The sequence below is a fragment of the Hippocampus zosterae genome, chromosome 1 (genome assembly GCF_025434085.1).
Source record: "Hippocampus zosterae strain Florida chromosome 1, ASM2543408v3, whole genome shotgun sequence".
Taxonomy (NCBI): domain Eukaryota; kingdom Metazoa; phylum Chordata; class Actinopteri; order Syngnathiformes; family Syngnathidae; genus Hippocampus; species Hippocampus zosterae.
In genome coordinates this window covers 39,026,655-39,047,928 of record NC_067451.1, presented here as the reverse complement: position 1 = coordinate 39,047,928, position 21,274 = coordinate 39,026,655, and the positions used below count along the sequence as shown (strand labels likewise).

Below are 21,274 nucleotides of genomic sequence, written 5' to 3'. Positions count from 1 at the left end.
GGAGCGGGCCCCTCCTTTGTGCACTCCGGAGGAGGTTTATTAAATGAAAAAAAAAATCACCCCACGACTCCACCCCCGACCCGGAAGTGCCATGTCTGCTATAAAGAGGACAATTTTCGCGTTTTCCCTCGCTTACGGCCATACTACCCTGAGAACGCCCGATCTCGTCCGATCTCGGAAGCTAAGCAGGGTCGGGCCTGGTTAGTACTTGGATGGGAGACCGTCTGGGAATACCAGGTGCTGTAAGCTTTTGCACCCACCTCCAATTCACAACACGATTCACTGCTCTTTCCAAAAATTTTGGCATTCATTCGTCATTCAACTTTCACTTATCCTGTGGTTTGAAATCGTTTCCTTCACGTTGATTTGACAGATCAACGTCTCTTTGGAATAAAATTAATGTCCAACAGAGGGAGCCGTCTGCACGTGGATCGATAATGATAGCACTTGGACATGAAGCAGCTTGGGATTTCCGCCTGCTGGATGCTTTTGCACCTCCACTGGAAAAGCCAACTTTTGCAACAGACATCAAGTACCGTATCTGCGTGCTCGCAGAGGACCGTATGCGAGCCTGACAGGCTGCGCGCTCAAACCACCACGGGAGCGGGCCCCTCCTTTGTGCACTCCGGAGGAGGTTTATTAAATGAAAAAAAAAAATCACCCCACTACTCCACCCCCGACCCGGAAGTGCCCTGTCTGCTATAAAGAGGACAATTTTCACGTTTTCCCTCGCTTACGGCCATACTACCCTGAGAACGCCCGATCTCGTCCGATCTCGGAAGCTAAGCAGGGTCGGGCCTGGTTAGTACTTGGATGGGAGACCGCCTGGGAATACCAGGTGCTGTAAGCTTTTGCACCCACCTCCAATTCACAACACGATTCACTGCTCTTTCCAAAAATTTTGGCATTCATTCGTCATTCAACTTTCACTTATGCTGTGGTTTGAAATCGTTTCCTTCACGTTGATTTGACAGATCAACGTCTCTTTGGAATAAAATTAATGTCCAACAGAGGGAGCCGTCTGCACGGGGATCGGTCATGATAGCACTTGGACATGAAACAGCTTGGGATTTCCGCCTGCTGGATGCCTTTGCACCTCCACTGGAAAAGCCAACTTTTGCAACAGACATCAAATACAGCCTCTGCGTGCTCGCAGAGGACCGTATGCGAGCCTGACAGGCTGCGCGCTCAAACCACCACGGGAGCGGGTCCCTCCTTTGTGCACTCCGGAGGAGGTTTATTAAATGAAAAAAAAATCACCCCACTACTCCACCCCCGACCCAGAAGTGCCCTGTCTGCTATAAAGGGGACAATTTTCACGTTTACCCTCGCTTACGGCCATACTACCCTGAGAGCACCCGATCTCGGAAGCTAAGCAGGGTCGGGCCTGGTTAGTACTTGGATGGGAGACCCCCTGGGAATACCAGGTGCTGTAAGCTTTTGCACCCACCTCCAATTCTCAACACAATTCACTGCTCTTTCCAAAAATTTTGGCATTCATTCGTCATTCAACTTTCACTTATCCTGTGGTTTGAAATCGTTTCCTTCACGTTGATTTGACAGATCAACGTCTCTTTGGAATAAAATTAATGTCCAACAGAGGGAGCTGTCTGCACGTGGATCGGTAATGATAGCACTTGGACATGAAGCAGCTTGGGATTTCCGCCTGCTGGATGCTTTTGCACCTCCACTGGAAAAGCCAACTTTTGCAACAGACATCAAATACAGCCTCTGCGTGCTCGCAGAGGACCGTATGCGAGCCTGACAGGCTGCGCGCTCAAACCACCACGGGAGCGGGTCCCTCCTTTGTGCACTCCGGAGGAGGTTTATTAAATGAAAAAAAAATCACCCCACTACTCCACCCCCGACCCAGAAGTGCCCTGTCTGCTATAAAGGGGACAATTTTCACGTTTACCCTCGCTTACGGCCATACTACCCTGAGAGCACCCGATCTCGGAAGCTAAGCAGGGTCGGGCCTGGTTAGTACTTGGATGGGAGACCGCCTGGGAATACCAGGTGCTGTAAGCTTTTGCACCCACCTCCAATTCTCAACACGATTCACTGCTCTTTCCAAAAATTTTGGCATTCATTCGTCATTCAACTTTCACTTATCCTGTGGTTTGAAATCGTTTCCTTCACGTTGATTTGACAGATCAACGTCTCTTTGGAATAAAATTAATGTCCAACAGAGGGAGCCGTCTGCACGGGGATCGGTCATGATAGCACTTGGACTTGAAACAGCTTGGGATTTCCGCCTGCTGGATGCCTTTGCACCTCCACTGGAAAAGCCCACTTTTGCAACAAACGTCAAATACCGCATCTGCGTGCTCGCAGAGGACCGTATGCGAGCCTGACAGGCTGCGCGCTCAAACCACCACGGGAGCGGGCCCCTCCTTTGTGCACTCCGGAGGAGGTTTATTAAATGAAAAAAAAAATCACCCCACTACTCCACCCTCGACCCGGAAGTGCCCTGTCTGCTATAAAGAGGACAATTTTCACGTTTTCCCTCGCTTACGGCCATACTACCCTGAGAACGCCCGATCTCGTCCGATCTCGGAAGCTAAGCAGTGTCGGGCCTGGTTAGTACTTGGATGGGAGACCGCCTGGGAATACCAGGTGCTGTAAGCTTTTGCACCCACCTCCAATTCTCAACACGATTCACTGCTCTTTCCAAAAATTTTGGCATTCATTCGTCATTCAACTTTCACTTATCCTGTGGTTTGAAATCGTTTCCTTCACGTTGATTTGACAGATCAACGTCTCTTTGGAATAAAATTAATGTCCAACAGAGGGAGCCGTCTGCACGGGGATCGGTCATGATAGCACTTGGACATGAAACAGCTTGGGATTTCCGCCTGCTGGATGCCTTTGCACCTCCACTGGAAAAGCCCACTTTTGCAACAAACGTCAAATACCGCATCTGCGTGCTCGCAGAGGACCGTATGCGAGCCTGACAGGCTGCGCGCTCAAACCACCACGGGAGCGGGCCCCTCCTTTGTGCACTCCGGAGGAGGTTTATTAAATGAAAAAAAAAATCACCCCACGACTCCACCCCCGACCCGGAAGTGCCCTGTCTGCTATAAAGAGGACAATTTTCGCGTTTTCCCTCGCTTACGGCCATACTACCCTGAGAACGCCCGATCTCGTCCGATCTCGGAAGCTAAGCAGGGTCGGGCCTGGTTAGTACTTGGATGGGAGACCGCCTGGGAATACCAGGTGCTGTAAGCTTTTGCACCCACCTCCAATTCACAACACGATTCACTGCTCTTTCCAAAAATTTTGGCATTCATTCGTCATTCAACTTTCACTTATCCTGTGGTTTGAAATCGTTTCCTTCACGTTGATTTGACAGATCAACGTCTCTTTGGAATAAAATTAATGTCCAACAGAGGGAGCCGTCTGCACGTGGATCGGTAATGATAGCACTTGGACATGAAGCAGCTTGGGATTTCCGCCTGCTGGATGCTTTTGCACCTCCACTGGAAAAGCCAACTTTTGCAACAGACATCAAATACAGCCTCTGCGTGCTCGCAGAGGACCGTATGCGAGCCTGACAGGCTGCGCGCTCAAACCACCACGGGAGCGGGTCCCTCCTTTGTGCACTCCGGAGGAGGTTTATTAAATGAAAAAAAAATCACCCCACTACTCCACCCCCGACCCAGAAGTGCCCTGTCTGCTATAAAGGGGACAATTTTCACGTTTACCCTCGCTTACGGCCATACTACCCTGAGAGCACCCGATCTCGGAAGCTAAGCAGGGTCGGGCCTGGTTAGTACTTGGATGGGAGACCCCCTGGGAATACCAGGTGCTGTAAGCTTTTGCACCCACCTCCAATTCTCAACACGATTCACTGCTCTTTCCAAAAATTTTGGCATTCATTCGTCATTCAACTTTCACTTATCCTGTGGTTTGAAATCGTTTCCTTCACGTTGATTTGACAGATCAACGTCTCTTTGGAATAAAATTAATGTCCAACAGAGGGAGCCGTCTGCACGGGGATCGGTCATGATAGCACTTGGACATGAAACAGCTTGGGATTTCCGCCTGCTGGATGCCTTTGCACCTCCACTGGAAAAGCCCACTTTTGCAACAAACGTCAAATACCGCATCTGCGTGCTCGCAGAGGACCGTATGCGAGCCTGACAGGCTGCGCGCTCAAACCACCACGGGAGCGGGCCCCTCCTTTGTGCACTCCGGAGGAGGTTTATTAAATGAAAAAAAAAATCACCCCACGACTCCACCCCCGACCCGGAAGTGCCCTGTCTGCTATAAAGAGGACAATTTTCGCGTTTTCCCTCGCTTACGGCCATACTACCCTGAGAACGCCCGATCTCGTCCGATCTCGGAAGCTAAGCAGGGTCGGGCCTGGTTAGTACTTGGATGGGAGACCGTCTGGGAATACCAGGTGCTGTAAGCTTTTGCACCCACCTCCAATTCACAACACGATTCACTGCTCTTTCCAAAAATTTTGGCATTCATTCGTCATTCAACTTTCACTTATCCTGTGGTTTGAAATCGTTTCCTTCACGTTGATTTGACAGATCAACGTCTCTTTGGAATAAAATTAATGTCCAACAGAGGGAGCCGTCTGCACGTGGATCGATAATGATAGCACTTGGACATGAAGCAGCTTGGGATTTCCGCCTGCTGGATGCTTTTGCACCTCCACTGGAAAAGCCAACTTTTGCAACAGACATCAAGTACCGTATCTGCGTGCTCGCAGAGGACCGTATGCGAGCCTGACAGGCTGCGCGCTCAAACCACCACGGGAGCGGGCCCCTCCTTTGTGCACTCCGGAGGAGGTTTATTAAATGAAAAAAAAAAATCACCCCACTACTCCACCCCCGACCCGGAAGTGCCCTGTCTGCTATAAAGAGGACAATTTTCACGTTTTCCCTCGCTTACGGCCATACTACCCTGAGAACGCCCGATCTCGTCCGATCTCGGAAGCTAAGCAGGGTCGGGCCTGGTTAGTACTTGGATGGGAGACCGCCTGGGAATACCAGGTGCTGTAAGCTTTTGGACCCACCTCCAATTCTCAACATGATTCACTGCTCTTTCCAAAAATTTTGGCATTCATTCGTCATTCAACTTTCACTTATCCTGTGGTTTGAAATCGTTTCCTTCACGTTGATTTGACAGATCAACGTCTCTTTGGAATAAAATTAATGTCCAACAGAGGGAGCCGTCTGCACGGGGATCGGTCATGATAGCACTTGGACATGAAACAGCTTGGGATTTCCGCCTGCTGGATGCCTTTGCACCTCCACTGGAAAAGCCAACTTTTGCAACAGACATCAAATACAGCCTCTGCGTGCTCGCAGAGGACCGTATGCGAGCCTGACAGGCTGCGCGCTCAAACCACCACGGGAGCGGGTCCCTCCTTTGTGCACTCCGGAGGAGGTTTATTAAATGAAAAAAAAATCACCCCACTACTCCACCCCCGACCCAGAAGTGCCCTGTCTGCTATAAAGGGGACAATTTTCACGTTTACCCTCGCTTACGGCCATACTACCCTGAGAGCACCCGATCTCGGAAGCTAAGCAGGGTCGGGCCTGGTTAGTACTTGGATGGGAGACCCCCTGGGAATACCAGGTGCTGTAAGCTTTTGCACCCACCTCCAATTCTCAACACGATTCACTGCTCTTTCCAAAAATTTTGGCATTCATTCGTCATTCAACTTTCACTTATCCTGTGGTTTGAAATCGTTTCCTTCACGTTGATTTGACAGATCAACGTCTCTTTGGAATAAAATTAATGTCCAACAGAGGGAGCCGTCTGCACGTGGATCGGTAATGATAGCACTTGGACATGAAGCAGCTTGGGATTTCCGCCTGCTGGATGCTTTTGCACCTCCACTGGAAAAGCCAACTTTTGCAACAGACATCAAATACAGCCTCTGCGTGCTCGCAGAGGACCGTATGCGAGCCTGACAGGCTGCGCGCTCAAACCACCACGGGAGCGGGTCCCTCCTTTGTGCACTCCGGAGGAGGTTTATTAAATGAAAAAAAAATCACCCCACTACTCCACCCCCGACCCAGAAGTGCCCTGTCTGCTATAAAGGGGACAATTTTCACGTTTACCCTCGCTTACGGCCATACTACCCTGAGAGCACCCGATCTCGGAAGCTAAGCAGGGTCGGGCCTGGTTAGTACTTGGATGGGAGACCGCCTGGGAATACCAGGTGCTGTAAGCTTTTGCACCCACCTCCAATTCTCAACACGATTCACTGCTCTTTCCAAAAATTTTGGCATTCATTCGTCATTCAACTTTCACTTATCCTGTGGTTTGAAATCGTTTCCTTCACGTTGATTTGACAGATCAACGTCTCTTTGGAATAAAATTAATGTCCAACAGAGGGAGCCGTCTGCACGGGGATCGGTCATGATAGCACTTGGACATGAAACAGCTTGGGATTTCCGCCTGCTGGATGCCTTTGCACCTCCACTGGAAAAGCCCACTTTTGCAACAAACGTCAAATACCGTATCTGCGTGCTCGCAGAGGACCGTATGCGAGCCTGACAGGCTGCGCGCTCAAACCACCACGGGAGCGGGCCCCTCCTTTGTGCACTCCGGAGGAGGTTTATTAAATGAAAAAAAAAATCACCCCACTACTCCACCCCCGACCCGGAAGTGCCCTGTCTGCTATAAAGAGGACAATTTTCACGTTTTCCCTCGCTTACGGCCATACTACCCTGAGAACGCCCGATCTCGTCCGATCTCGGAAGCTAAGCAGGGTCGGGCCTGGTTAGTACTTGGATGGGAGACCGCCTGGGAATACCAGGTGCTGTAAGCTTTTGCACCCACCTCCAATTCTCAACACGATTCACTGCTCTTTCCAAAAATTTTGGCATTCATTCGTCATTCAACTTTCACTTATCCTGTGGTTTGAAATCGTTTCCTTCACGTTGATTTGACAGATCAACGTCTCTTTGGAATAAAATTAATGTCCAACAGAGGGAGCCGTCTGCACGTGGATCGGTAATGATAGCACTTGGACATGAAGCAGCTTGGGATTTCCGCCTGCTGGATGCTTTTGCACCTCCACTGGAAAAGCCAACTTTTGCAACAGACATCAAATACAGCCTCTGCGTGCTCGCAGAGGACCGTATGCGAGCCTGACAGGCTGCGCGCTCAAACCACCACGGGAGCGGGTCCCTCCTTTGTGCACTCCGGAGGAGGTTTATTAAATGAAAAAAAAATCACCCCACGACTCCACCCCCGACCCAGAAGTGCCCTGTCTGCTATAAAGGGGACAATTTTCACGTTTACCCTCGCTTACGGCCATACTACCCTGAGAGCACCCGATCTCGGAAGCTAAGCAGGGTCGGGCCTGGTTAGTACTTGGATGGGAGACCCCCTGGGAATACCAGGTGCTGTAAGCTTTTGCACCCACCTCCAATTCTCAACACGATTCACTGCTCTTTCCAAAAATTTTGGCATTCATTCGTCATTCAACTTTCACTTATCCTGTGGTTTGAAATCGTTTCCTTCACGTTGATTTGACAGATCAACGTCTCTTTGGAATAAAATTAATGTCCAACAGAGGGAGCCGTCTGCACGGGGATCGGTCATGATAGCACTTGGACATGAAACAGCTTGGGATTTCCGCCTGCTGGATGCCTTTGCACCTCCACTGGAAAAGCCCACTTTTGCAACAAACGTCAAATACCGCATCTGCGTGCTCGCAGAGGACCGTATGCGAGCCTGACAGGCTGCGCGCTCAAACCACCACGGGAGCGGGCCCCTCCTTCGTGCTCTCGGGAGAAGGTCATTAAATGAAAAAAAAAAATCACCCCACTACTCCACCCCCGACCCGGAAGTGCCCTGTCTGCTATAAAAAGGACAATTTTCGCGTTTTCCCTCGCTTACGGCCATACTACCCTGAGAACGCCCGATCTCGTCCGATCTCGGAAGCTAAGCAGGGTCGGGCCTGGTTAGTACTTGAATGGGAGACCGCCTGGGAATACCAGGTGCTGTAAGCTTTTGCACCCACCTCCAATTCACAACACGATTCACTGCTCTTTCCAAAAATTTTGGCATTCATTCGTCATTCAACTTTCACTTATCCTGTGGTTTGAAATCGTTTCCTTCACGTTGATTTGACAGATCAACGTCTCTTTGGAATAAAATTAATGTCCAACAGAGGGAGCCGTCTGCACGGGGATCGGTCATGACAGCACTTGGACATGAAACAGCTTGGGATTTCCGCCTGCTGGATGCCTTTGCACCTCCACTGGAAAAGCCCACTTTTGCAACAAACGTCAAATACCGCATCTGCGTGCTCGCAGAGGACCGTATGCGAGCCTGACAGGCTGCGCGCTCAAACCACCACGGGAGCGGGCCCCTCCTTCGTGCTCTCGGGAGGAGGTCATTAAATGAAAAAAAAAATCACCCCACGACTCCATCCCCGACCCGCAAGTGCCCTGTCTGCTATAAAGGGGACAATTTTCACGTTTTCCCTCGCTTACGGCCATACTACCCTGAGAACGCCCGATCTCGTCCGATCTCGGAAGCTAAGCAGGGTCGGGCCTGGTTAGTACTTGGATGGGAGACCGCCTGGGAATACCAGGTGCTGTAAGCTTTTGCACCCACCTCCAATTCTCAACACGATTCACTGCTCTTTCCAAAAATTTTGGCATTCATTCGTCATTCAACTTTCACTTATCCTGTGGTTTGAAATCGTTTCCTTCACGTTGATTTGACAGATCAACGTCTCTTTGGAATAAAATTAATGTCCAACAGAGGGAGCCGTCTGCACGGGGATCGGTCATGATAGCACTTGGACATGAAACAGCTTGGGATTTCCGCCTGCTGGATGCCTTTGCACCTCCACTGGAAAAGCCCACTTTTGCAACAAACGTCAAATACCGTATCTGCGTGCTCGCAGAGGACCGTATGCGAGCCTGACAGGCTGCGCGCTCAAACCACCACGGGAGCGGGCCCCTCCTTTGTGCACTCCGGAGGAGGTTTATTAAATGAAAAAAAAAATCACCCCACTACTCCACCCCCGACCCGGAAGTGCCCTGTCTGCTATAAAGAGGACAATTTTCACGTTTTCCCTCGCTTACGGCCATACTACCCTGAGAACGCCCGATCTCGTCCGATCTCGGAAGCTAAGCAGGGTCGGGCCTGGTTAGTACTTGGATGGGAGACCGCCTGGGAATACCAGGTGCTGTAAGCTTTTGGACCCACCTCCAATTCTCAACATGATTCACTGCTCTTTCCAAAAATTTTGGCATTCATTCGTCATTCAACTTTCACTTATCCTGTGGTTTGAAATCGTTTCCTTCACGTTGATTTGACAGATCAACGTCTCTTTGGAATAAAATTAATGTCCAACAGAGGGAGCCGTCTGCACGGGGATCGGTCATGATAGCACTTGGACATGAAACAGCTTGGGATTTCCGCCTGCTGGATGCCTTTGCACCTCCACTGGAAAAGCCCACTTTTGCAACAAACGTCAAATACCGCATCTGCGTGCTCGCAGAGGACCGTATGCGAGCCTGACAGGCTGCGCGCTCAAACCACCACGGGAGCGGGTCCCTCCTTTGTGCACTCCGGAGGAGGTTTATTAAATGAAAAAAAAATCACCCCACTACTCCACCCCCGACCCAGAAGTGCCCTGTCTGCTATAAAGGGGACAATTTTCACGTTTACCCTCGCTTACGGCCATACTACCCTGAGAGCACCCGATCTCGGAAGCTAAGCAGGGTCGGGCCTGGTTAGTACTTGGATGGGAGACCCCCTGGGAATACCAGGTGCTGTAAGCTTTTGCACCCACCTCCAATTCTCAACACGATTCACTGCTCTTTCCAAAAATTTTGGCATTCATTCGTCATTCAACTTTCACTTATCCTGTGGTTTGAAATCGTTTCCTTCACGTTGATTTGACAGATCAACGTCTCTTTGGAATAAAATTAATGTCCAACAGAGGGAGCCGTCTGCACGGGGATCGGTCATGATAGCACTTGGACTTGAAACAGCTTGGGATTTCCGCCTGCTGGATGCCTTTGCACCTCCACTGGAAAAGCCCACTTTTGCAACAAACGTCAAATACCGCATCTGCGTGCTCGCAGAGGACCGTATGCGAGCCTGACAGGCTGCGCGCTCAAACCACCACGGGAGCGGGCCCCTCCTTTGTGCACTCCGGAGGAGGTTTATTAAATGAAAAAAAAAAATCACCCCACTACTCCACCCTCGACCCGGAAGTGCCCTGTCTGCTATAAAGAGGACAATTTTCACGTTTTCCCTCGCTTACGGCCATACTACCCTGAGAACGCCCGATCTCGTCCGATCTCGGAAGCTAAGCAGTGTCGGGCCTGGTTAGTACTTGGATGGGAGACCGCCTGGGAATACCAGGTGCTGTAAGCTTTTGCACCCACCTCCAATTCTCAACACGATTCACTGCTCTTTCCAAAAATTTTGGCATTCATTCGTCATTCAACTTTCACTTATCCTGTGGTTTGAAATCGTTTCCTTCACGTTGATTTGACAGATCAACGTCTCTTTGGAATAAAATTAATGTCCAACAGAGGGAGCCGTCTGCACGGGGATCGGTCATGATAGCACTTGGACATGAAACAGCTTGGGATTTCCGCCTGCTGGATGCCTTTGCACCTCCACTGGAAAAGCCCACTTTTGCAACAAACGTCAAATACCGCATCTGCGTGCTCGCAGAGGACCGTATGCGAGCCTGACAGGCTGCGCGCTCAAACCACCACGGGAGCGGGCCCCTCCTTTGTGCACTCCGGAGGAGGTTTATTAAATGAAAAAAAAAATCACCCCACGACTCCACCCCCGACCCGGAAGTGCCCTGTCTGCTATAAAGAGGACAATTTTCGCGTTTTCCCTCGCTTACGGCCATACTACCCTGAGAACGCCCGATCTCGTCCGATCTCGGAAGCTAAGCAGGGTCGGGCCTGGTTAGTACTTGGATGGGAGACCGCCTGGGAATACCAGGTGCTGTAAGCTTTTGCACCCACCTCCAATTCACAACACGATTCACTGCTCTTTCCAAAAATTTTGGCATTCATTCGTCATTCAACTTTCACTTATCCTGTGGTTTGAAATCGTTTCCTTCACGTTGATTTGACAGATCAACGTCTCTTTGGAATAAAATTAATGTCCAACAGAGGGAGCCGTCTGCACGTGGATCGGTAATGATAGCACTTGGACATGAAGCAGCTTGGGATTTCCGCCTGCTGGATGCTTTTGCACCTCCACTGGAAAAGCCAACTTTTGCAACAGACATCAAATACAGCCTCTGCGTGCTCGCAGAGGACCGTATGCGAGCCTGACAGGCTGCGCGCTCAAACCACCACGGGAGCGGGTCCCTCCTTTGTGCACTCCGGAGGAGGTTTATTAAATGAAAAAAAAATCACCCCACTACTCCACCCCCGACCCAGAAGTGCCCTGTCTGCTATAAAGGGGACAATTTTCACGTTTACCCTCGCTTACGGCCATACTACCCTGAGAGCACCCGATCTCGGAAGCTAAGCAGGGTCGGGCCTGGTTAGTACTTGGATGGGAGACCCCCTGGGAATACCAGGTGCTGTAAGCTTTTGCACCCACCTCCAATTCTCAACACGATTCACTGCTCTTTCCAAAAATTTTGGCATTCATTCGTCATTCAACTTTCACTTATCCTGTGGTTTGAAATCGTTTCCTTCACGTTGATTTGACAGATCAACGTCTCTTTGGAATAAAATTAATGTCCAACAGAGGGAGCCGTCTGCACGGGGATCGGTCATGATAGCACTTGGACATGAAACAGCTTGGGATTTCCGCCTGCTGGATGCCTTTGCACCTCCACTGGAAAAGCCCACTTTTGCAACAAACGTCAAATACCGCATCTGCGTGCTCGCAGAGGACCGTATGCGAGCCTGACAGGCTGCGCGCTCAAACCACCACGGGAGCGGGCCCCTCCTTTGTGCACTCCGGAGGAGGTTTATTAAATGAAAAAAAAAATCACCCCACGACTCCACCCCCGACCCGGAAGTGCCCTGTCTGCTATAAAGAGGACAATTTTCGCGTTTTCCCTCGCTTACGGCCATACTACCCTGAGAACGCCCGATCTCGTCCGATCTCGGAAGCTAAGCAGGGTCGGGCCTGGTTAGTACTTGGATGGGAGACCGCCTGGGAATACCAGGTGCTGTAAGCTTTTGCACCCACCTCCAATTCACAACACGATTCACTGCTCTTTCCAAAAATTTTGGCATTCATTCGTCATTCAACTTTCACTTATCCTGTGGTTTGAAATCGTTTCCTTCACGTTGATTTGACAGATCAACGTCTCTTTGGAATAAAATTAATGTCCAACAGAGGGAGCCGTCTGCACGTGGATCGATAATGATAGCACTTGGACATGAAGCAGCTTGGGATTTCCGCCTGCTGGATGCTTTTGCACCTCCACTGGAAAAGCCAACTTTTGCAACAGACATCAAGTACCGTATCTGCGTGCTCGCAGAGGACCGTATGCGAGCCTGACAGGCTGCGCGCTCAAACCACCACGGGAGCGGGCCCCTCCTTTGTGCACTCCGGAGGAGGTTTATTAAATGAAAAAAAAAAATCACCCCACTACTCCACCCCCGACCCGGAAGTGCCCTGTCTGCTATAAAGAGGACAATTTTCACGTTTTCCCTCGCTTACGGCCATACTACCCTGAGAACGCCCGATCTCGTCCGATCTCGGAAGCTAAGCAGGGTCGGGCCTGGTTAGTACTTGGATGGGAGACCGCCTGGGAATACCAGGTGCTGTAAGCTTTTGGACCCACCTCCAATTCTCAACATGATTCACTGCTCTTTCCAAAAATTTTGGCATTCATTCGTCATTCAACTTTCACTTATCCTGTGGTTTGAAATCGTTTCCTTCACGTTGATTTGACAGATCAACGTCTCTTTGGAATAAAATTAATGTCCAACAGAGGGAGCCGTCTGCACGGGGATCGGTCATGATAGCACTTGGACATGAAACAGCTTGGGATTTCCGCCTGCTGGATGCCTTTGCACCTCCACTGGAAAAGCCAACTTTTGCAACAGACATCAAATACAGCCTCTGCGTGCTCGCAGAGGACCGTATGCGAGCCTGACAGGCTGCGCGCTCAAACCACCACGGGAGCGGGTCCCTCCTTTGTGCACTCCGGAGGAGGTTTATTAAATGAAAAAAAAATCACCCCACTACTCCACCCCCGACCCAGAAGTGCCCTGTCTGCTATAAAGGGGACAATTTTCACGTTTACCCTTGCTTACGGCCATACTACCCTGAGAGCACCCGATCTCGGAAGCTAAGCAGGGTCGGGCCTGGTTAGTACTTGGATGGGAGACCCCCTGGGAATACCAGGTGCTGTAAGCTTTTGCACCCACCTCCAATTCTCAACACGATTCACTGCTCTTTCCAAAAATTTTGGCATTCATTCGTCATTCAACTTTCACTTATCCTGTGGTTTGAAATCGTTTCCTTCACGTTGATTTGACAGATCAACGTCTCTTTGGAATAAAATTAATGTCCAACAGAGGGAGCCGTCTGCACGTGGATCGGTAATGATAGCACTTGGACATGAAGCAGCTTGGGATTTCCGCCTGCTGGATGCTTTTGCACCTCCACTGGAAAAGCCAACTTTTGCAACAGACATCAAATACAGCCTCTGCGTGCTCGCAGAGGACCGTATGCGAGCCTGACAGGCTGCGCGCTCAAACCACCACGGGAGCGGGTCCCTCCTTTGTGCACTCCGGAGGAGGTTTATTAAATGAAAAAAAAATCACCCCACTACTCCACCCCCGACCCAGAAGTGCCCTGTCTGCTATAAAGGGGACAATTTTCACGTTTACCCTCGCTTACGGCCATACTACCCTGAGAGCACCCGATCTCGGAAGCTAAGCAGGGTCGGGCCTGGTTAGTACTTGGATGGGAGACCGCCTGGGAATACCAGGTGCTGTAAGCTTTTGCACCCACCTCCAATTCTCAACACGATTCACTGCTCTTTCCAAAAATTTTGGCATTCATTCGTCATTCAACTTTCACTTATCCTGTGGTTTGAAATCGTTTCCTTCACGTTGATTTGACAGATCAACGTCTCTTTGGAATAAAATTAATGTCCAACAGAGGGAGCCTTCTGCACGGGGATCGGTCATGATAGCACTTGGACATGAAACAGCTTGGGATTTCCGCCTGCTGGATGCCTTTGCACCTCCACTGGAAAAGCCCACTTTTGCAACAAACGTCAAATACCGTATCTGCGTGCTCGCAGAGGACCGTATGCGAGCCTGACAGGCTGCGCGCTCAAACCACCACGGGAGCGGGCCCCTCCTTTGTGCACTCCGGAGGAGGTTTATTAAATGAAAAAAAAAATCACCCCACTACTCCACCCCCGACCCGGAAGTGCCCTGTCTGCTATAAAGAGGACAATTTTCACGTTTTCCCTCGCTTACGGCCATACTACCCTGAGAACGCCCGATCTCGTCCGATCTCGGAAGCTAAGCAGGGTCGGGCCTGGTTAGTACTTGGATGGGAGACCGCCTGGGAATACCAGGTGCTGTAAGCTTTTGGACCCACCTCCAATTCTCAACATGATTCACTGCTCTTTCCAAAAATTTTGGCATTCATTCGTCATTCAACTTTCACTTATCCTGTGGTTTGAAATCGTTTCCTTCACGTTGATTTGACAGATCAACGTCTCTTTGGAATAAAATTAATGTCCAACAGAGGGAGCCGTCTGCACGGGGATCGGTCATGATAGCACTTGGACATGAAACAGCTTGGGATTTCCGCCTGCTGGATGCCTTTGCACCTCCACTGGAAAAGCCCACTTTTGCAACAAACGTCAAATACCGCATCTGCGTGCTCGCAGAGGACCGTATGCGAGCCTGACAGGCTGCGCGCTCAAACCACCACGGGAGCGGGTCCCTCCTTTGTGCACTCCGGAGGAGGTTTATTAAATGAAAAAAAAATCACCCCACTACTCCACCCCCGACCCAGAAGTGCCCTGTCTGCTATAAAGGGGACAATTTTCACGTTTACCCTCGCTTACGGCCATACTACCCTGAGAGCACCCGATCTCGGAAGCTAAGCAGGGTCGGGCCTGGTTAGTACTTGGATGGGAGACCCCCTGGGAATACCAGGTGCTGTAAGCTTTTGCACCCACCTCCAATTCTCAACACGATTCACTGCTCTTTCCAAAAATTTTGGCATTCATTCGTCATTCAACTTTCACTTATCCTGTGGTTTGAAATCGTTTCCTTCACGTTGATTTGACAGATCAACGTCTCTTTGGAATAAAATTAATGTCCAACAGAGGGAGCCGTCTGCACGGGGATCGGTCATGATAGCACTTGGACTTGAAACAGCTTGGGATTTCCGCCTGCTGGATGCCTTTGCACCTCCACTGGAAAAGCCCACTTTTGCAACAAACGTCAAATACCGCATCTGCGTGCTCGCAGAGGACCGTATGCGAGCCTGACAGGCTGCGCGCTCAAACCACCACGGGAGCGGGCCCCTCCTTTGTGCACTCCGGAGGAGGTTTATTAAATGAAAAAAAAAATCACCCCACTACTCCACCCTCGACCCGGAAGTGCCCTGTCTGCTATAAAGAGGACAATTTTCACGTTTTCCCTCGCTTACGGCCATACTACCCTGAGAACGCCTGATCTCGTCCGATCTCGGAAGCTAAGCAGTGTCGGGCCTGGTTAGTACTTGGATGGGAGACCGCCTGGGAATACCAGGTGCTGTAAGCTTTTGCACCCACCTCCAATTCTCAACACGATTCACTGCTCTTTCCAAAAATTTTGGCATTCATTCGTCATTCAACTTTCACTTATCCTGTGGTTTGAAATCGTTTCCTTCACGTTGATTTGACAGATCAACGTCTCTTTGGAATAAAATTAATGTCCAACAGAGGGAGCCGTCTGCACGGGGATCGGTCATGATAGCACTTGGACATGAAACAGCTTGGGATTTCCGCCTGCTGGATGCCTTTGCACCTCCACTGGAAAAGCCCACTTTTGCAACAAACGTCAAATACCGCATCTGCGTGCTCGCAGAGGACCGTATGCGAGCCTGACAGGCTGCGCGCTCAAACCACCACGGGAGCGGGCCCCTCCTTCGTGCTCTCGGGAGGAGGTCATTAAATGAAAAAAAAAAATCACCCCACGACTCCATCCCCGACCCGCAAGTGCCCTGTCTGCTATAAAGGGGACAATTTTCACGTTTTCCCTCGCTTACGGCCATACTACCCTGAGAACGCCCGATCTCGTCCGATCTCGGAAGCTAAGCAGGGTCGGGCCTGGTTAGTACTTGGATGGGAGACCGCCTGGGAATACCAGGTGCTGTAAGCTTTTGCACCCACCTCCAATTCACAACACGATTCACTGCTCTTTCCAAAAATTTTGGCATTCATTCGTCATTCAACTTTCACTTATCCTGTGGTTTGAAATCGTTTCCTTCACGTTGATTTGACAGATCAACGTCTCTTTGGAATAAAATTAATGTCCAACAGAGGGAGCCGTCTGCACGTGGATCGGTAATGATAGCACTTGGACATGAAGCAGCTTGGGATTTCCGCCTGCTGGATGCCTTTGCACCTCCACTGGAAAAGCCAACTTTTGCAACAGACATCAAATACAGCCTCTGCGTGCTCGCAGAGGACCGTATGCGAGCCTGACAGGCTGCGCGCTCAAACCACCACGGGAGCGGGTCCCTCCTTTGTGCACTCCGGAGGAGGTTTATTAAATGAAAAAAAAATCACCCCACGACTCCACCCCCGACCCAGAAGTGCCCTGTCTGCTATAAAGGGGACAATTTTCACGTTTACCCTCGCTTACGGCCATACTACCCTGAGAGCACCCGATCTCGGAAGCTAAGCAGGGTCGGGCCTGGTTAGTACTTGGATGGGAGACCCCCTGGGAATACCAGGTGCTGTAAGCTTTTGCACCCACCTCCAATTCTCAACACGATTCACTGCTCTTTCCAAAAATTTTGGCATTCATTCGTCATTCAACTTTCACTTATCCTGTGGTTTGAAATCGTTTCCTTCACGTTGATTTGACAGATCAACGTCTCTTTGGAATAAAATTAATGTCCAACAGAGGGAGCCGTCTGCACGGGGATCGGTCATGATAGCACTTGGACATGAAACAGCTTGGGATTTCCGCCTGCTGGATGCCTTTGCACCTCCACTGGAAAAGCCCACTTTTGCAACAAACGTCAAATACCGCATCTGCGTGCTCGCAGAGGACCGTATGCGAGCCTGACAGGCTGCGCGCTCAAACCACCACGGGAGCGGGCCCCTCCTTCGTGCTCTCGGGAGAAGGTCATTAAATGAAAAAAAAAAATCACCCCACTACTCCACCCCCGACCCGGAAGTGCCCTGTCTGCTATAAAAAGGACAATTTTCGCGTTTTCCCTCGCTTACGGCCATACTACCCTGAGAACGCCCGATCTCGTCCGATCTCGGAAGCTAAGCAGGGTCGGGCCTGGTTAGTACTTGGATGGGAGACCGCCTGGGAATACCAGGTGCTGTAAGCTTTTGCACCCACCTCCAATTCACAACACGATTCACTGCTCTTTCCAAAAATTTTGGCATTCATTCGTCATTCAACTTTCACTTATCCTGTGGTTTGAAATCGTTTCCTTCACGTTGATTTGACAGATCAACGTCTCTTTGGAATAAAATTAATGTCCAACAGAGGGAGCCGTCTGCACGGGGATCGGTCATGACAGCACTTGGACATGAAACAGCTTGGGATTTCCGCCTGCTGGATGCCTTTGCACCTCCACTGGAAAAGCCCACTTTTGCAACAAACGTCAAATACCGCATCTGCGTGCTCGCAGAGGACCGTATGCGAGCCTGACAGGCTGCGCGCTCAAACCACCACGGGAGCGGGCCCCTCCTTCGTGCTCTCGGGAGGAGGTCATTAAATGAAAAAAAAAATCACCCCACGACTCCATCCCCGACCCGCAAGTGCCCTGTCTGCTATAAAGGGGACAATTTTCACGTTTTCCCTCGCTTACGGCCATACTACCCTGAGAACGCCCGATCTCGTCCGATCTCGGAAGCTAAGCAGGGTCGGGCCTGGTTAGTACTTGGATGGGAGACCGCCTGGGAATACCAGGTGCTGTAAGCTTTTGCACCCACCTCCAATTCTCAACACGATTCACTGCTCTTTCCAAAAATTTTGGCATTCATTCGTCATTCAACTTTCACTTATCCTGTGGTTTGAAATCGTTTCCTTCACGTTGATTTGACAGATCAACGTCTCTTTGGAATAAAATTAATGTCCAACAGAGGGAGCCGTCTGCACGGGGATCGGTCATGATAGCACTTGGACATGAAACAGCTTGGGATTTCCGCCTGCTGGATGCCTTTGCACCTCCACTGGAAAAGCCCACTTTTGCAACAAACGTCAAATACCGTATCTGCGTGCTCGCAGAGGACCGTATGCGAGCCTGACAGGCTGCGCGCTCAAACCACCACGGGAGCGGGCCCCTCCTTTGTGCACTCCGGAGGAGGTTTATTAAATGAAAAAAAAAATCACCCCACTACTCCACCCCCGACCCGGAAGTGCCCTGTCTGCTATAAAGAGGACAATTTTCACGTTTTCCCTCGCTTACGGCCATACTACCCTGAGAACGCCCGATCTCGTCCGATCTCGGAAGCTAAGCAGGGTCGGGCCTGGTTAGTACTTGGATGGGAGACCGCCTGGGAATACCAGGTGCTGTAAGCTTTTGGACCCACCTCCAATTCTCAACATGATTCACTGCTCTTTCCAAAAATTTTGGCATTCATTCGTCATTCAACTTTCACTTATCCTGTGGTTTGAAATCGTTTCCTTCACGTTGATTTGACAGATCAACGTCTCTTTGGAATAAAATTAATGTCCAACAGAGGGAGCCGTCTGCACGGGGATCGGTCATGATAGCACTTGGACATGAAACAGCTTGGGATTTCCGCCTGCTGGATGCCTTTGCACCTCCACTGGAAAAGCCCACTTTTGCAACAAACGTCAAATACCGCATCTGCGTGCTCGCAGAGGACCGTATGCGAGCCTGACAGGCTGCGCGCTCAAACCACCACGGGAGCGGGTCCCTCCTTTGTGCACTCCGGAGGAGGTTTATTAAATGAAAAAAAAATCACCCCACTACTCCACCCCCGACCCAGAAGTGCCCTGTCTGCTATGAAGGGGACAATTTTCACGTTTACCCTCGCTTACGGCCATACTACCCTGAGAGCACCCGATCTCGGAAGCTAAGCAGGGTCGGGCCTGGTTAGTACTTGGATGGGAGACCCCCTGGGAATACCAGGTGCTGTAAGCTTTTGCACCCACCTCCAATTCTCAACACGATTCACTGCTCTTTCCAAAAATTTTGGCATTCATTCGTCATTCAACTTTCACTTATCCTGTGGTTTGAAATCGTTTCCTTCACGTTGATTTGACAGATCAACGTCTCTTTGGAATAAAATTAATGTCCAACAGAGGGAGCCGTCTGCACGGGGATCGGTCATGATAGCACTTGGACTTGAAACAGCTTGGGATTTCCGCCTGCTGGATGCCTTTGCACCTCCACTGGAAAAGCCCACTTTTGCAACAAACGTCAAATACCGCATCTGCGTGCTCGCAGAGGACCGTATGCGAGCCTGACAGGCTGCGCGCTCAAACCACCACGGGAGCGGGCCCCTCCTTTGTGCACTCCGGAGGAGGTTTATTAAATGAAAAAAAAAATCACCCCACTACTCCACCCTCGACCCGGAAGTGCCCTGTCTGCTATAAAGAGGACAATTTTCACGTTTTCCCTCGCTTACGGCCATACTACCCTGAGAACGCCCGATCTCGTCCGATCTCGGAAGCTAAGCAGTGTCGGGCCTGGTTAGTACTTGGATGGGAGACCGCCTGGGAATACCAGGTGCTGTAAGCTTTTGCACCCACCTCCAATTCTCAACACGATTCACTGCTCTTTCCAAAAATTTTGGCATTCATTCGTCATTCAACTTTCACTTATCCTGTGGTTTGAAATCGTTTCCTTCACGTTGATTTGACAGATCAACGTCTCTTTGGAATAAAATTAATGTCCAACAGAGGGAGCCGTCTGCACGGGGATCGGTCATGATAGCACTTGGACATGAAACAGCTTGGGATTTCCGCCTGCTGGATGCCTTTGCACCTCCACTGGAAAAGCCCACTTTTGCAACAAACGTCAAATACCGCATCTGCGTGCTCGCAGAGGACCGTATGCAAGCCTGACAGGCTGCGCGCTCAAACCACCACGGGAGCGGGCCCCTCCTTCGTGCTCTCGGGAGGAGGTCATTAAATGAAAAAAAAAATCACCCCACGACTCCATCCCCGACCCGCAAGTGCCCTGTCTGCTATAAAGGGGACAATTTTCACGTTTTCCCTCGCTTACGGCCATACTACCCTGAGAACGCCCGATCTCGTCCGATCTCGGAAGCTAAGCAGGGTCGGGCCTGGTTAGTACTTGGATGGGAGACCGCCTGGGAATACCAGGTGCTGTAAGCTTTTGCACCCACCTCCAATTCACAACACGATTCACTGCTCTTTCCAAAAATTTTGGCATTCATTCGTCATTCAACTTTCACTTATCCTGTGGTTTGAAATCGTTTCCTTCACGTTGATTTGACAGATCAACGTCTCTTTGGAATAAAATTAATGTCCAACAGAGGGAGCCGTCTGCACGTGGATCGGTAATGATAGCACTTGGACATGAAGCAGCTTGGGATTTCCGCCTGCTGGATGCTTTTGCACCTCCACTGGAAAAGCCAACTTTTGCAACAGACATCAAATACAGCCTCTGCGTGCTCGCAGAGGACCGTATGCGAGCCTGACAGGCTGCGCGCTCAAACCACCACGGGAGCGGGTCCCTCCTTTGTGCACTCCGGAGGAGGTTTATTAAATGAAAAAAAAATCACCCCACTACTCCACCCCCGACCCAGAAGTGCCCTGTCTGCTATAAAGGGGACAATTTTCACGTTTACCCTCGCTTACGGCCATACTACCCTGAGAGCACCCGATCTCGGAAGCTAAGCAGGGTCGGGCCTGGTTAGTACTTGGATGGGAGACCCCCTGGGAATACCAGGTGCTGTAAGCTTTTGCACCCACCTCCAATTCTCAACACGATTCACTGCTCTTTCCAAAAATTTTGGCATTCATTCGTCATTCAACTTTCACTTATCCTGTGGTTTGAAATCGTTTCCTTCACGTTGATTTGACAGATCAACGTCTCTTTGGAATAAAATTAATGTCCAACAGAGGGAGCCGTCTGCACG

At 50.4% G+C, this 21,274-nt stretch overlaps 22 non-coding genes and 14 pseudogenes across 22 annotated transcripts; all 36 read left to right on the top strand.

The window, feature by feature from the left end:
• The first annotated feature begins 130 nt into the window (after positions 1-130).
• On the top strand, positions 131-249 carry LOC127612670 (5S ribosomal RNA). Its single transcript, XR_007965905.1, has one exon. It is a non-coding gene; the product is annotated as a 5S ribosomal RNA (ribosomal RNA).
• A 482-nt stretch (positions 250-731) lies between these two features.
• Positions 732-850, top strand: LOC127588853 (5S ribosomal RNA). Its single transcript, XR_007959207.1, has one exon. It is a non-coding gene; the product is annotated as a 5S ribosomal RNA (ribosomal RNA).
• Positions 851-1,330: 480 nt separating this feature from the next.
• Positions 1,331-1,439, top strand: LOC127616618 (uncharacterized; annotated as a pseudogene).
• A 480-nt stretch (positions 1,440-1,919) lies between these two features.
• LOC127616266 (uncharacterized) lies at positions 1,920-2,028 on the top strand (annotated as a pseudogene).
• A 481-nt stretch (positions 2,029-2,509) lies between these two features.
• LOC127614358 (5S ribosomal RNA) lies at positions 2,510-2,628 on the top strand. Its single transcript, XR_007966486.1, has one exon. It is a non-coding gene; the product is annotated as a 5S ribosomal RNA (ribosomal RNA).
• Positions 2,629-3,109: 481 nt separating this feature from the next.
• LOC127588849 (5S ribosomal RNA) lies at positions 3,110-3,228 on the top strand. The gene has a single exon (XR_007959206.1). It is a non-coding gene; the product is annotated as a 5S ribosomal RNA (ribosomal RNA).
• A 480-nt stretch (positions 3,229-3,708) lies between these two features.
• Positions 3,709-3,817, top strand: LOC127616613 (uncharacterized; annotated as a pseudogene).
• Positions 3,818-4,298: 481 nt separating this feature from the next.
• LOC127612664 (5S ribosomal RNA) lies at positions 4,299-4,417 on the top strand. The gene has a single exon (XR_007965904.1). It is a non-coding gene; the product is annotated as a 5S ribosomal RNA (ribosomal RNA).
• Positions 4,418-4,899: 482 nt separating this feature from the next.
• LOC127588844 (5S ribosomal RNA) lies at positions 4,900-5,018 on the top strand. The gene has a single exon (XR_007959204.1). It is a non-coding gene; the product is annotated as a 5S ribosomal RNA (ribosomal RNA).
• Positions 5,019-5,498: 480 nt separating this feature from the next.
• On the top strand, positions 5,499-5,607 carry LOC127616607 (uncharacterized; annotated as a pseudogene).
• A 480-nt stretch (positions 5,608-6,087) lies between these two features.
• LOC127616253 (uncharacterized) lies at positions 6,088-6,196 on the top strand (annotated as a pseudogene).
• Positions 6,197-6,677: 481 nt separating this feature from the next.
• Positions 6,678-6,796, top strand: LOC127588841 (5S ribosomal RNA). The gene has a single exon (XR_007959203.1). It is a non-coding gene; the product is annotated as a 5S ribosomal RNA (ribosomal RNA).
• A 480-nt stretch (positions 6,797-7,276) lies between these two features.
• LOC127616597 (uncharacterized) lies at positions 7,277-7,385 on the top strand (annotated as a pseudogene).
• Positions 7,386-7,866: 481 nt separating this feature from the next.
• LOC127613214 (5S ribosomal RNA) lies at positions 7,867-7,985 on the top strand. The gene has a single exon (XR_007966105.1). It is a non-coding gene; the product is annotated as a 5S ribosomal RNA (ribosomal RNA).
• Positions 7,986-8,465: 480 nt separating this feature from the next.
• Positions 8,466-8,584, top strand: LOC127588839 (5S ribosomal RNA). The gene has a single exon (XR_007959202.1). It is a non-coding gene; the product is annotated as a 5S ribosomal RNA (ribosomal RNA).
• Positions 8,585-9,065: 481 nt separating this feature from the next.
• On the top strand, positions 9,066-9,184 carry LOC127588832 (5S ribosomal RNA). The gene has a single exon (XR_007959201.1). It is a non-coding gene; the product is annotated as a 5S ribosomal RNA (ribosomal RNA).
• A 480-nt stretch (positions 9,185-9,664) lies between these two features.
• Positions 9,665-9,773, top strand: LOC127616594 (uncharacterized; annotated as a pseudogene).
• A 482-nt stretch (positions 9,774-10,255) lies between these two features.
• On the top strand, positions 10,256-10,374 carry LOC127614348 (5S ribosomal RNA). The gene has a single exon (XR_007966476.1). It is a non-coding gene; the product is annotated as a 5S ribosomal RNA (ribosomal RNA).
• Positions 10,375-10,855: 481 nt separating this feature from the next.
• On the top strand, positions 10,856-10,974 carry LOC127588824 (5S ribosomal RNA). The gene has a single exon (XR_007959200.1). It is a non-coding gene; the product is annotated as a 5S ribosomal RNA (ribosomal RNA).
• A 480-nt stretch (positions 10,975-11,454) lies between these two features.
• On the top strand, positions 11,455-11,563 carry LOC127616589 (uncharacterized; annotated as a pseudogene).
• A 481-nt stretch (positions 11,564-12,044) lies between these two features.
• On the top strand, positions 12,045-12,163 carry LOC127588817 (5S ribosomal RNA). The gene has a single exon (XR_007959199.1). It is a non-coding gene; the product is annotated as a 5S ribosomal RNA (ribosomal RNA).
• A 482-nt stretch (positions 12,164-12,645) lies between these two features.
• LOC127588809 (5S ribosomal RNA) lies at positions 12,646-12,764 on the top strand. The gene has a single exon (XR_007959198.1). It is a non-coding gene; the product is annotated as a 5S ribosomal RNA (ribosomal RNA).
• A 480-nt stretch (positions 12,765-13,244) lies between these two features.
• Positions 13,245-13,353, top strand: LOC127616588 (uncharacterized; annotated as a pseudogene).
• A 480-nt stretch (positions 13,354-13,833) lies between these two features.
• On the top strand, positions 13,834-13,942 carry LOC127616250 (uncharacterized; annotated as a pseudogene).
• A 481-nt stretch (positions 13,943-14,423) lies between these two features.
• On the top strand, positions 14,424-14,542 carry LOC127588801 (5S ribosomal RNA). Its single transcript, XR_007959197.1, has one exon. It is a non-coding gene; the product is annotated as a 5S ribosomal RNA (ribosomal RNA).
• A 480-nt stretch (positions 14,543-15,022) lies between these two features.
• Positions 15,023-15,131, top strand: LOC127616584 (uncharacterized; annotated as a pseudogene).
• A 481-nt stretch (positions 15,132-15,612) lies between these two features.
• Positions 15,613-15,731, top strand: LOC127615052 (5S ribosomal RNA). The gene has a single exon (XR_007966796.1). It is a non-coding gene; the product is annotated as a 5S ribosomal RNA (ribosomal RNA).
• A 481-nt stretch (positions 15,732-16,212) lies between these two features.
• LOC127588794 (5S ribosomal RNA) lies at positions 16,213-16,331 on the top strand. Its single transcript, XR_007959196.1, has one exon. It is a non-coding gene; the product is annotated as a 5S ribosomal RNA (ribosomal RNA).
• A 480-nt stretch (positions 16,332-16,811) lies between these two features.
• Positions 16,812-16,920, top strand: LOC127616578 (uncharacterized; annotated as a pseudogene).
• Positions 16,921-17,401: 481 nt separating this feature from the next.
• Positions 17,402-17,520, top strand: LOC127588788 (5S ribosomal RNA). The gene has a single exon (XR_007959194.1). It is a non-coding gene; the product is annotated as a 5S ribosomal RNA (ribosomal RNA).
• A 480-nt stretch (positions 17,521-18,000) lies between these two features.
• On the top strand, positions 18,001-18,119 carry LOC127588779 (5S ribosomal RNA). Its single transcript, XR_007959185.1, has one exon. It is a non-coding gene; the product is annotated as a 5S ribosomal RNA (ribosomal RNA).
• Positions 18,120-18,600: 481 nt separating this feature from the next.
• On the top strand, positions 18,601-18,719 carry LOC127588775 (5S ribosomal RNA). The gene has a single exon (XR_007959184.1). It is a non-coding gene; the product is annotated as a 5S ribosomal RNA (ribosomal RNA).
• Positions 18,720-19,199: 480 nt separating this feature from the next.
• Positions 19,200-19,308, top strand: LOC127616571 (uncharacterized; annotated as a pseudogene).
• Positions 19,309-19,789: 481 nt separating this feature from the next.
• LOC127614338 (5S ribosomal RNA) lies at positions 19,790-19,908 on the top strand. The gene has a single exon (XR_007966463.1). It is a non-coding gene; the product is annotated as a 5S ribosomal RNA (ribosomal RNA).
• A 480-nt stretch (positions 19,909-20,388) lies between these two features.
• LOC127588769 (5S ribosomal RNA) lies at positions 20,389-20,507 on the top strand. Its single transcript, XR_007959183.1, has one exon. It is a non-coding gene; the product is annotated as a 5S ribosomal RNA (ribosomal RNA).
• Positions 20,508-20,987: 480 nt separating this feature from the next.
• LOC127616563 (uncharacterized) lies at positions 20,988-21,096 on the top strand (annotated as a pseudogene).
• Positions 21,097-21,274: the final 178 nt, after the last annotated feature.